The 12033-nt window shown below is 36.1% G+C and overlaps 1 protein-coding gene across 1 annotated transcript in view; it reads left to right on the forward strand.

Annotated features, from left to right (window-relative positions):
- The window catches only part of LOC120634863 (nuclear factor of activated T-cells 5), a 156337-nt gene that overhangs the window by 8883 nt on the left and 135421 nt on the right, over positions 1-12033 (forward strand). The gene's annotated exons all lie outside the window — the stretch shown is intronic.

The raw sequence follows: 12033 nt of genomic DNA on the forward strand, positions 1-12033 counted from the left end.
AAACCAGAAAGCCTTTTTGGAGAGTAAAGTATAATTTATGATTATAACATAACATGTTGCTGCCAAATACCTTTTTCTTAAATCAATTGCACTGCAGCAAATGGCCAATATACAACCTCTTTATTGGAGCGTAAGGGGGAGCTGCTAGTAGGGTTTCAATTGTGCGGAGACCCTAAAAGATACACGTATATTATATGTAAAATAATCGACGAGAACTGTGCAAGGGTGCAATGTATTGGGGGTGGGTATCGATTTTTGTGACCGAAGGTTAGGGTTACTTCGTTACGTAGAATTACATGTATTGTGTAATGGGAGTGCATACAGCAGTTTAGTTAACCGACTTGTCAAAAGCTGTCTTTAAAGTTCACCTTTGTAGGCTAACGTAATTGTTTGAAGCCATAAACTGTCTCGTTGGTCTAGTTGTTAGCATGTTTAGCTACCGATCGCGAGATCCTGGGATCGTGTTCGGCGTCAGGCCAAAACTTTAAAGGTATTGGGTTTTTCTGTTAAGGAATTTTAAGTACTTGCTTGGAGTAAGGCAGCGGCATCAACCCCCGTTACTTTGAGAGCACGTTAAGCCATCGATCCCGGTTAGTATCACATACTTATGATTATAGTTATCAAAGCCCATCAACCCGTATTGGAGCAACGTGGCGGATCAATGGAGGAAGTCTGTGCCCAGCAACTGGGTCTGTAATAGGCTGAGAGTGATGTTTTATATGGAGCCACTTAATACAATTTTCTTACCTACTTCAGCAATAATATAATTATACTCGGATTAAACTGTACACTTAAACTGTATTACAGTTTTCGGTATCGTCATGGGTATGCTATGCTTATTTGTTAGGCAAATTTTTTAATTACCTGAAAAGGTAGAAAGCGTATAAAATAAGTCTGTCTGTTGCCATAATTATGTAACTAAAAATTAAGAAGACCATTTATATGTTTGATTTGAAAACCAAAAGTTTTTACTTTAATATACCTAACCATGCCATCATACTTACAACCTACCGATAGCACTTTCTGAGTGTTTTTGCGATTGTACTGATTTTATCCAGTTACCAGCACGGAGTTAGAAACGGCGTTGTTCATCACGTAACTCTGATGCGCATTAAGCTTTTGGTTATTATTATCATTGTCATCATAATAATGATATATATATACATATATAAGTAACTAGAATGTAACTTTATTTTATTATTTTACAGTTTCCACTGGCGAACTAAAAAATCATCTTTATCGAAACCGATTACGAGAATACCACAGTAACTTAAGTCTCGATGAACCGGCGTCATATCTACCAGCCGTTTTTACTGGAAAATTGCATTTAATCACGTACCGGTCATCAATAAAGCGGAGCTTTTATTAAAAGTGCTGATCTCATAGATAAGAGTACAATTCGACCTTGAAATAGATATTCAAATACTAACTGCACGAGCTGTACCGTGAATAATGCATCACAGACATCGCTAAGAATATTGATTTGTGGTTCATAGTACGCTGCTAGTGTGTGTAAGTTTTATTTAGTTTATTATAAATTCAAAATGTCTTTAAATATGTAGGCCTATCCCAGGCACTTATGAAGCGTTCATAAATATATGTTTACACGATTGTAGAAGAGATATACATATACAATGTCGATTCCAGTTTTTAAAAAATCCATATACTACTGGAAGAACATTTATTTGATTGCAGTCAATTGCCGTAATATTTATTTTACATAAAAATCTTTACCAGCTTTGTGTCGTCATACGAATAATTACTTACTTACGCGCATAATCAACGGGAATAAAACTCCTGTAGATTTCATCAACATCATAATATCAATCGAATAACGTTTTACGTCCACTGTTGCACGTAGGTTTTTTAAGGGAGTTCCAAATTTTACTGTGTTGGGCCGGTTGCGTCTAGCGCCTCGTTTTATATATCTTTCCAAGTTAAGAGCGGTGTGGGGACACTTAGGGACCCCGACGTTCATCAGCGTCGAGCTAGGTTTCGCACTGCTGTTCCCTCTACATGTTGTGCTATGTCGGTAACTCTGGTTCTTCTACGGATCTCCTCATCCAATTGTAATTGCAGCTAGATTTGAATAGGACAAAATTAGCCACTTTTAGACGTCTACACGTCTGTTCCTCCGTCCTCGCATTAGAATGTAAATTATGCTTGCAGATATTTGCCACTGCATTCAAAACAATAGAAAAGATGCGAAGGACGTATTGTTTAGGCGGCGTCAAAGTAAAGTATCTTAACTTGTCTGAGAGCTGCATTCAACGGCCCTAAGTAGTAAAGGGTGAGCCGTCAAACCCTCTCATTAAAAGGGCTTTTTCCTGTAGTGGCCAATTGAGAAGCTGTTTCTTGTGTCCGCTGTTCTAAGAGTGGGCAATTAATAATCATGTCTCAGACTGAGACAAGTAGGTGTAGCTAAAGTTAACTTTGCGGTACTGTGGCTAAAACTGTATATTTTTTAACCATAACGCATAAAAACGGCTGCTTTTTTTTGACATTGCTTTTTTTTCGTTTGTTCCAAAATCCGGTGTCACTCCCATTATCATCATTATCATCTGAACCAATGGACGTCTTTTGTAGGGAGTTCGATATTCCACGGTCCTGTGCCCCTTGCGTCTATCGGTTCCCTACGACTCGTTGATGTCGTCTGTCCGCTTAGTTATAGTTCTACCAACGCTGCGTTTATCGAAGAAAGGTCGCAATTCTAGCACCTTGGGACCCCGATATTGTGAGCGATGTATGCCGCACATTGTCGCTTCAAGTTTTCCACTCGTTGAGCTATGTCGGTAACTCTATTTTTAAAACGGTCCTCTTATTCCTCGAGTTTACGACGTTGAAATTCCCCTACCCTAGTTCTCATAATTATCCGCTGTGAGACTGACCCTTCTTAAGAGATAATGTGACCCACAGTTAGCGACCATGTTTCCGCAGCCAAAGGATACTCTTAAGAAGAAAACTAATTAAACACCTTTATAAAAAATATCAACCCCTTAATCCTGTAGCATTTATATATAAGTACATTCACCGTATAAGAAATACCTTTCTTTTAGAGCAGTAGAGTTAAAATACATAACTAGTAGGTACGTAGTGAGCTTCCAACGCGTTGGGAAAAGGGAAGTCTTAACAATGCAAAAGGATTTTACACAGCTCTGGAAATTCATTTTACAAGTCAAGTCTCCTGTACTCTTGATCCAATGAGTAGGCTCAAAGAAGTACCTGCTCTTTAGAATGGCGCTTTTATATGTACCACGTTGTTTCTGTGATTATGTTAGGGTTAAATAATTGCTTAGTTTTGCAAATGGATGGATCGGAATTCATAATTTTTTTTTACGTAACACTACAGACTAGAAAAAAGCTTATCTTAAATTAGTTATTAAGTATTTTAAAATAACAATTTAAATTTTAAAAAAACCACAACGACAGTAAAATAATGCTGATATAGATGTTGGTAGCTTGGTTGGGGCTTACCCCCTGGTCTCGTGGCCCGTAGCAAATAAAGTTTTAAGCAAGATAGGTTTCTCAAAAGTGTTTGGTAAAACATGCATAGTTATAAATATCGCGTAGAAAATTTTAAAAAATATAAATTTTTAAGCATCACTTTTAGGCAGTCTTATAAGTAAATTTTCCCGGAACATTCAATTTGTACGGATGAACGCTTACCGCGTACAAACGTGCAACTACGTGTTCCACAATGTTCACCGACGTTAACTATCGAGGCCAAGGAAGCAGTTTTTTATAAAATACAATAAAACTTTTTCCTTGGGTGCTGCAAGAGTTTCAAGCGTTTAGAAAGCCAATTTTCTCTGACCATTAAGAAAGTAAACGTATGGTGCCTGCACCCAGTAATGACTCTTGGGTACAAATTGCGTATTATGAGTACTATGTCATTGTTTGATATAGATTTCTATCGGTAGGCATTGTGTACTCAGTTTTCGACTGTTGACTGCGAATTTGCACTGTTTTATGAGTATAGTAACTCAGTAAAGTAGGTAAATTCTTGGATATCTACTATGCGGGAGATGTTATTTATATAAAAATTTTCAAAAAATTTAAATGGTGAAATTCGAGCCCCATAATATTCAATTGATTGTAACTATGCTGACATGATTATTTATTGATATTAATACTATATTGTTAGAAACATTGGGTTAGGCTCTCATAAATAAATTACAGTGCACATATTTAAGAGTTATTTATTTACCTTGTACTTCGAGATTTATTTAAGTTACCTACTAGGTAAACATTTTTCATACTAATACTTTACTTTCGCTTTATTTAAAGCAGGTACTTATAATTTATCATAGTACCTGCCGACTTAATAGGTTTAAATAGTTTTATAAAGACCCAATTTTGATCCAGACCCATGTTCATTTGTGCCCAATTTTCGGTTCGTAAAAATGTCAATAGATCAGCAAAGGTGAACTCTTTGTGCCGAACGGTATTTAAAGCAATTGAAGAGGAATCACAAGAATTGATAGAAACAGCTATTTATAAACAAAAGTGTGCATTGTTTGCAATAGCGGGACGGCTCCCACGGGGTGTGAACCTAACGGACCTCAAATCTTAACATTGGCCTACTGGAACGTATTTTATTCAACGTAAAGTGAGTTAGCCGTTTATGATTGCTGTAGAGAGAAAATAATATAATAATTCAACAAGCCTCGAAAACTATAAGCTACATTAAATATTTAGGTAAAGGATGCATGTAGGTGATTGATTGCATTAATAAGAGCCTTTGCACAGCTACATTATTTTACGTTCTTGGTCCTTTTTATTACGTTTGTGTGCACTTCTTGTGTGTATTTCTTCTTCTTATTATTCTTCGTCTTCTTCGTCTTTTATTCACATCGGTACGTCTCTTTATTCAGGTTATCTCTATCCAGGTCGTGTTACTTAAGTTGTGTAAATGACATCGCAGGCGAAAAAGTATATTCACTATTCTAGATTCACGCGACAATCTTCATTAGTTAAGAAAGTTGAACCTATCTTGCCTATGCCGCATATATATGATTTATTTCACCATTGCTTTATTCTTAAATCAATGTTTCATTTTTAATCGTGGTAAGATAAATAAATTTACTACCTAGCTAATTAATGATCAAGATGCTTAAAAAGTTTAAGCAAAAATTTGTAAGAAAGCATGAAAACTTAGGTCACACGAGCGTGACTAATTACCGCTATGGCTAACGGGGACGCACCGCCATATACAGGTCCCCGGTCTTTCTAGCACATAGGGAATTTCATATATATAATAACAAAACTTAAACGAGCTGGTTACGAAAATACGGATCTGTCGGAATTTGGAACGGATCTAGACTTGTTTTTATACAGCCTTGCTCAACTACGGATGGCTTATGACTTATGGTTATGTGTTAAGCTGTCTCAATGTACATTTTAGTTAGTATGTTCGTTCGATTCACCCATAAATAAATACGACCTTTTAAATTTTGAAATTAAGATTTTTGCTGACCAGGTTCGCGTGTCATATTTAATACTAGCGGACCCCAGCGCCATCTGTCGGGCTGATTTGTGAATCTAAACCATCCAGGGTGCCACCCAAACGCATACCGAAAAATTCATTCAAATCGGTCCGGCCGTTTAGGAGGAGTTCAGTGACATACACACGCACACAATAAATATATATATATAATATTATTATGTTATTTCACGACGAGTCTAAATACTGACAAAATGATTGAGCTTTGTTACATAACATGAAATGCTGTAATGAAGTAGTTCCTAAGTTATAGTTGCTGAATTTTATTTTCTTCTAGCTGTATAATGTAAAAAATATAAAATTATCATAGATATCCCAATACCCATATACCAACTTATAAACTTTTAGGATATATTATGTTGTGGTATGTGTGTATTAAAAAACCTCCAACGGGTTAAACTTTAATAAGAAAACGCTTGCCAATAAACTGTCTCGTGAAATTGTACAACGCATATTACATTTAAATCTACTACATAACGTAAGAACTAGTTAATAACTAGCCTTGACATAAACTATTCGTTTTCGGACATATCGTCGTTGTCATCGGTTTTCACGGGTACAAAATCCATAGAATTTTAGAATGCAAATGATTATAAATGGAGTATTCCGAACTATCAATTTCTATGAAGAGGTGTGAGTAGTTATTAATTTATATTGAAGGGGTCATAAATACTACTACGTTCATACTGACCTTCACTGTCACTACACAATTTTTCACTACAAGTTAGTTCTTGACTGCAATTTCACCTGCATGGAAAGTGGTGATGGATTCTACTGTAATAGCGGGCTTAACTGTAAGGGGTCTGGCAGTTCTATTGTACCGATACCCTTTATCGTTTTCTTCACGGCATAGTTCCAGAACGCTTAATGCGCCAATTGTACAGGAAATCCCACTTCTGAAAACAGCACAGCGCTCACCACTGCGCCAGGGAGGTTGCCAAAATAACATCCGCAGAGTTCATGAACTAAAAATCATGTTTTACAGTTACATTCTAATGTATCATAACTGCATCGGGTAATATAGTAAGCGCATCGAATCGTATACTTTTACCTAACCATTACAATCGTTAAACATTGTAGCTAATTCGTCTATAACATGCAAGGAGGTAATCTTTCAAACGATTACAAGCTCTCCCATAAATCCATACGCCTATAGTTAAAACGCTACTGTGTCTAATACCAATGGTAATATATATTGATGCAGTATTTAGTTAATAGTTTTTAGAGCGGACAAAGAGTTTGGTTAAGTTAAATGTTTGCTCGAGTCTTTTTGTATAAAGTTCTTTTTGTTCTTAATTTTGGTCAACTATTAATAGTAGGTGCCGTGTAGTGATGGCAGCTCAGTAAACAGTTGTCACCATCTCTCATCTTCCCCTGGGTATTGTACGAGGCGTGAAATAATGTATGACTAAGGGTATACAATGGACAACGGGCAGCAGCGTCTTCTGTGCTACTACCACCATCCACTGCGATCATTAACCCGTCTGCCCAGCACGATAATTATGGACAAACCCGCCCGTTGATGACAGTTTTATCCATTCTTCGAGCATGGGTGCACGGTTAGAAATAGAACCTTAATAATATGCGTCTAATGTCAATCGGGAGTTAAATTCTCCTCTTCCCTGTTGCCGTGAATCGGCACGTTGAATTGTATTCCTTGTCAGTGGATATAATCGGGGGATAATATTTTTGTCTCCTGTTATGGTAGCCGTGGGCTGTTGCTATGTGAGTATGTCCCTTACATAGCAACAGCCCACTTTTGCAATATAATATTAATAAGGATTCAGCAACTAGGCACTTGCTAGAACACATCTTGTTAGTCTCTCTTTCACTCTCGACGATATAGTTGGAGTTAATGGTTTAGAAGATAGGCAATTTATCTTTCCTAGGTGACCTATTTAAACTCTCCCGACTACTCTATTGTCACTTGGACCACTATTGTACGTAACCTCCTTTTTGAGCCACAGTGGTCTCAACAATGTCTTTTGTGAGAGATTGCATCTGTTTGTTTTTTTTTTTATTATTCTGGTACCCGTTCTGAAAAGTCCGGTCCGTTGTAACTAACTTTATCGTCAATATTATCTTTAGCTCCAGACATCGTATATAATCTGGAAATAATTCATAGTCCTTAGGAGACATTAGTAAACTTATTTTGGCGCAAAAGGACAATATTATAAGAACTTTTACATTTATAGAGCATGGCTTTGTTTTTCAACCGTCTTCCAAAACAGAAGTTAAATTTGATAAATGTTAACTGATTTCGATGAATTTTTTGTGTTATTTAATTTTCCAAAGGCTTTTCTCTCTCTTTGATCTACATTATATTCTAAAATGTAGATCAAAGAGAGAAAAAGGCCTAAACTTCTTATTGGATCGGAGGGGTTAAGAATTAACCACGCTGCTCCTATGTGGCTAAAATTATTACCAGTTTGTAAAAAGTATGTTTATATATATATAAATAAATAAATATACTACGACAAAAAACACATCGTCATATAGCGTCAAAGTAAGCGTAGGTTGTGCTATGGGTACTAAGATGACTGATGATTAATTTTAAGAATAGTACGACTAAAAACTTATAAAATACAGATAAACATTCAGACACTGAAAAACATTCATGTTCATATTAGAAACATTTTCCAGTTGTGGAAATCGGCCCACTGCGCCAATCGGCCGTCAAATATATAAATTAAATTATCAGAAGAAAATAATTTTGCGAAATATGCTTTGAAAGTTGTACGCAGCGATACCGCCGGAATCAAAACAATGTGCTAATAATGGTAGCCCAGTTTGTTCGAGGCGGACCTGCTCATGCGATCGCGCGTTGAACACGTAAAACTATTTGTTGGTCAGTGGGCCGCGCTTTTGGTTTGGTTTACCGGCGATCGGCCAATATTTGAACACGCGTTTATTTATATGAATAATAAACCAGTAGTAAATTAAATGTATTCACACAAAACGACCAGTAGTTAGTCGTGCTAGAAACGGGTAAGAAGGCAAAATATTAAGACAAGTATAGATCGCACAACCTTACGTACGGCCTTAAGTTGACTCCCGGAGTTAACGTGAGGTTTAAGTTAACTCGAGAAGAAGAACTACCTTATAATCTTGGACGCTTAAGTGAAATCATTAATTTTAGTCTATTATTGTCTCATAGGAAGTGGAAAGACTAGGGGATAGCGGGGACCGAGTTTTACCGAGCACTGTAAATTTAAGTAGGAGGTCCCGTGTTCGATTCAGGGCCAATTTGTGAATTTATAATTTCTGATGGGAGGTTTTGCTGTGCCTAGTTACCACCTTACCGACAAAGACGTGCCGCATAGCGATTTAGTGTTCCGGTCAAATAGAAATCGATTAGGGGTGTGACTGCCATACTCCCTAACAGGTTAGCCCGGTATCATCTTAGCCTGCATCATCACTTACCACCAGGTGAGATTGCAGTCAAGGCAATTCAAGTCTCTAACTTGTAGTGGAATAAAAAAAACAACCCTCTACATGTACCTCTAACTTTCAGAGTTATGCGCGTTTTAAGCGAATTTAATCCTGGATCTCGTAGTTCGTGAATGACTAGATCGTAAATATTATCATTACGATATATCGTAATCATGTTAATAATAAATTATATATAATAGTGTTACAATGTTTAAAGCATGTTACAGTTACTACTGTATAAGTTATAGTTTGCCTTACGTAATGAGGATACGTGCCTAAGTAATACAGATCACGGGTCTGTGCAGATACTTTACGTGAGACAATTATGTTTCTGAGTACAGGCGTTACGGTTCTAGGAACGGAGTGCACGGATCTATGCGTTTTTCAAGATTATTTATAACTGGCTTTTATTTAGTATATTTTATCATCGTGATCCATCTATTGAGGTCTGCTACCTGATTCAGTAACTTTTACCAGCAGTTTACAACCGACCATTTTCATACTTTATTATTTTTAATAAAACTCATTATTTTATAACTCGATGGTTCTTTATTTATCGCAAATTTCGTGTGGAGTAAATTTATTTGACAGGTAAGCTTATCACGTCGCTAGGCGGTATCTAAGCGTGGATCAAAACAACATTGCGTTGCGCGACACGTTGCCAGTCATTTAATTCGTTCATGTTTTTAAAGTAACACATCATCAGGCCGACGACCTGTCATCAAGTTCGCCCCATCCCTTTGCCGACCCACTTGCAGTGCACCGACCCGCGCCCTTATGGAGCTAACTCACGTCACGGACAAGACAGGTCTGCGGGAGACAACGTGAATTGGTGGAGGCTATACGTATGATAGTTCGGGGGTTATTTTTAGCGTAGTGTAAATTAAACTTTAGCTCTATTATAATTTATTTTGTAAGACTCGGGGGTTTTCTGCCAACGCTATTTATACAATGTCAAAATGAGGACACATACAATAGTATACAGCTTTCTTATCCCCATTTCTCCTTCAGGAAACCTGATAACGTTTAAGCCTGTTACGAGACTTGTTCGTAGGCTTAATCCCAAGCTTAGGCCTTAGACTTTATTACAATGACTGAGTGTTAATCATGAAATCCTTACCATGTATTAATCCTGAACTTAGAATGGAATAAGTTTAAGAACCAGGAAAATGTTTTATTTCTTGTATATAAATGTTTTTATACTATTACTAGCTGTTGCCCGCGACTTCGTCTGCGTTTGATTTTGTTTTTTGATGTGGCATTCAATTGGCATTCAAGTATTCAGTATCGCTAAGCCTTAAATGAGGGGTTTGCTGCTGTCCGCTGTGGAGTTCTGTCCTCTATCTCCAACTACATTCATCAGATCTGCACAAAGTTTTGGCAAAATTAAACACATATTATAACCTCTATCGTACAATAATAATTATTTAAATCGGTTATAATTTGTCGGAGTTATGGTGTAAAATAGTCAAACACTTTCATCCCCACTCTCAAAGGAACCGAGCTTAATATCGGGATAAAAAGTATCCTATATTACTTCTAACACTTCCAAGAATGTGTGTACAAAGTTTAATGAGGATCGCTGAAGAAGTTTTTGCGTGAAAGCGTAACAAACAAACTTACATTGACATTTATAATATTAGTAGGGATAGTAGGGATTATATAGCGTTATAACTTTATTCTACGTCAATAATTGTGGTAACATTTTTTTCTATCTTGGTTGGTCGTTGTGCCGATCTAGGCTCTTTATGGGTTGTAATAACATTGCTGAAATCCAGGGCCAGCGTTAAATATTATATTATACAAACAAAATATTTTAAAACGATTTCCTGTTTGTCTTATAATGTGTTAAATAATATGTTACAATACTTTAATTATCCTATCTTTCCCCGGAATATGCGGATTTAAAATATTATCTTGGTGTCGAACGCAAGTAACTTTTTTTAAATGTTAGAATTTTCATGAGGTCGGTGGTTTTATTAATAACTATAGTGTTACGCATTATTTTCATTGAAGGCTACACAAAAATATGTAGAGCCTTTTAAATTTGCTTATTTTTAACATTGCAATTAGTAGAAACTGAACACAAAATTAAAGATATTTTCACAGTTTTGTTCGTACTTTTGTGGTTAGATCAGCGTGCACTTTTATTCCAAGAGATTGTAAAATAATTTTAATTTTTTCGTTACAATATTTTCGAGCAATTGTAAGCACTGATTCTGTTCTGTTCCTCAAACAGTTTCTCTTCTTGCAATATAACGTAGTAAGTAATTTTTATTTCTTTTCATTTTCTTAATTCACAATTTTAAATTTTCACAGTATTTGTTGGTTGCGGTTTTGCTAGAACACTTGAATATTTGCAGAGTTTAAATGGCTTGCCTATCGTATTAAATAAAGTCAGGATTGACAACCGTTCAAAATGCAATAAGAGGAACTTTTATGTTCACGCGGGATTTTTTTTGGTTTGTGATTGTTTTTGTTTCAATATACAGGGAACATTCATTTCCCTTTCATGTTAGGAAGGTTACGGGTGTGCTACGATAATAAAGTTATTTATATAGCACGTAGGTGCAATTTCACTCTTGTGAATGTTGTTTTCCATATAGATAAGAGATCCATATAGGTACTTGATTTAAAAAAATGAATTATTTACTCGGGATTGGTGGAAACTTGCGTATCTCTTGAACGAATCTTCAAATGTATTAGATTTATTTGTAAATTATGAGGATTGAAATTATTATGATTCTTTTACTTAGTACAAGTAGGTATTTAAATTTAATGTGCCTTTGTTTTTACTCTCGGGTAAGAGTCACGTCGGGCAGAAGTAGAATCTTAGCAGAGATATAAATACACAATACAGAAATAAATATTGGACTACAGCTGGATACATAAATCCTTCCATACATAAATATTACAATATTACATCTTTTAATATAATCAACCTTAGTATAATATTCTTGCTTGGGTATTTGAATTTGTTAGTAAGAATTGGTTTTGCGGTAACACGGTCGCAAACTGCTAGCAAGTTGCAGCAACTAGGTACTTTACTTTATACGTTTGTAGATTATATATATGCAGTATTTGATACCGTCACCGTT

The sequence above is a fragment of the Pararge aegeria genome, chromosome 1 (assembly GCF_905163445.1).
Source record: "Pararge aegeria chromosome 1, ilParAegt1.1, whole genome shotgun sequence".
NCBI classification, from domain to species: Eukaryota; Metazoa; Arthropoda; class Insecta; order Lepidoptera; family Nymphalidae; genus Pararge; species Pararge aegeria.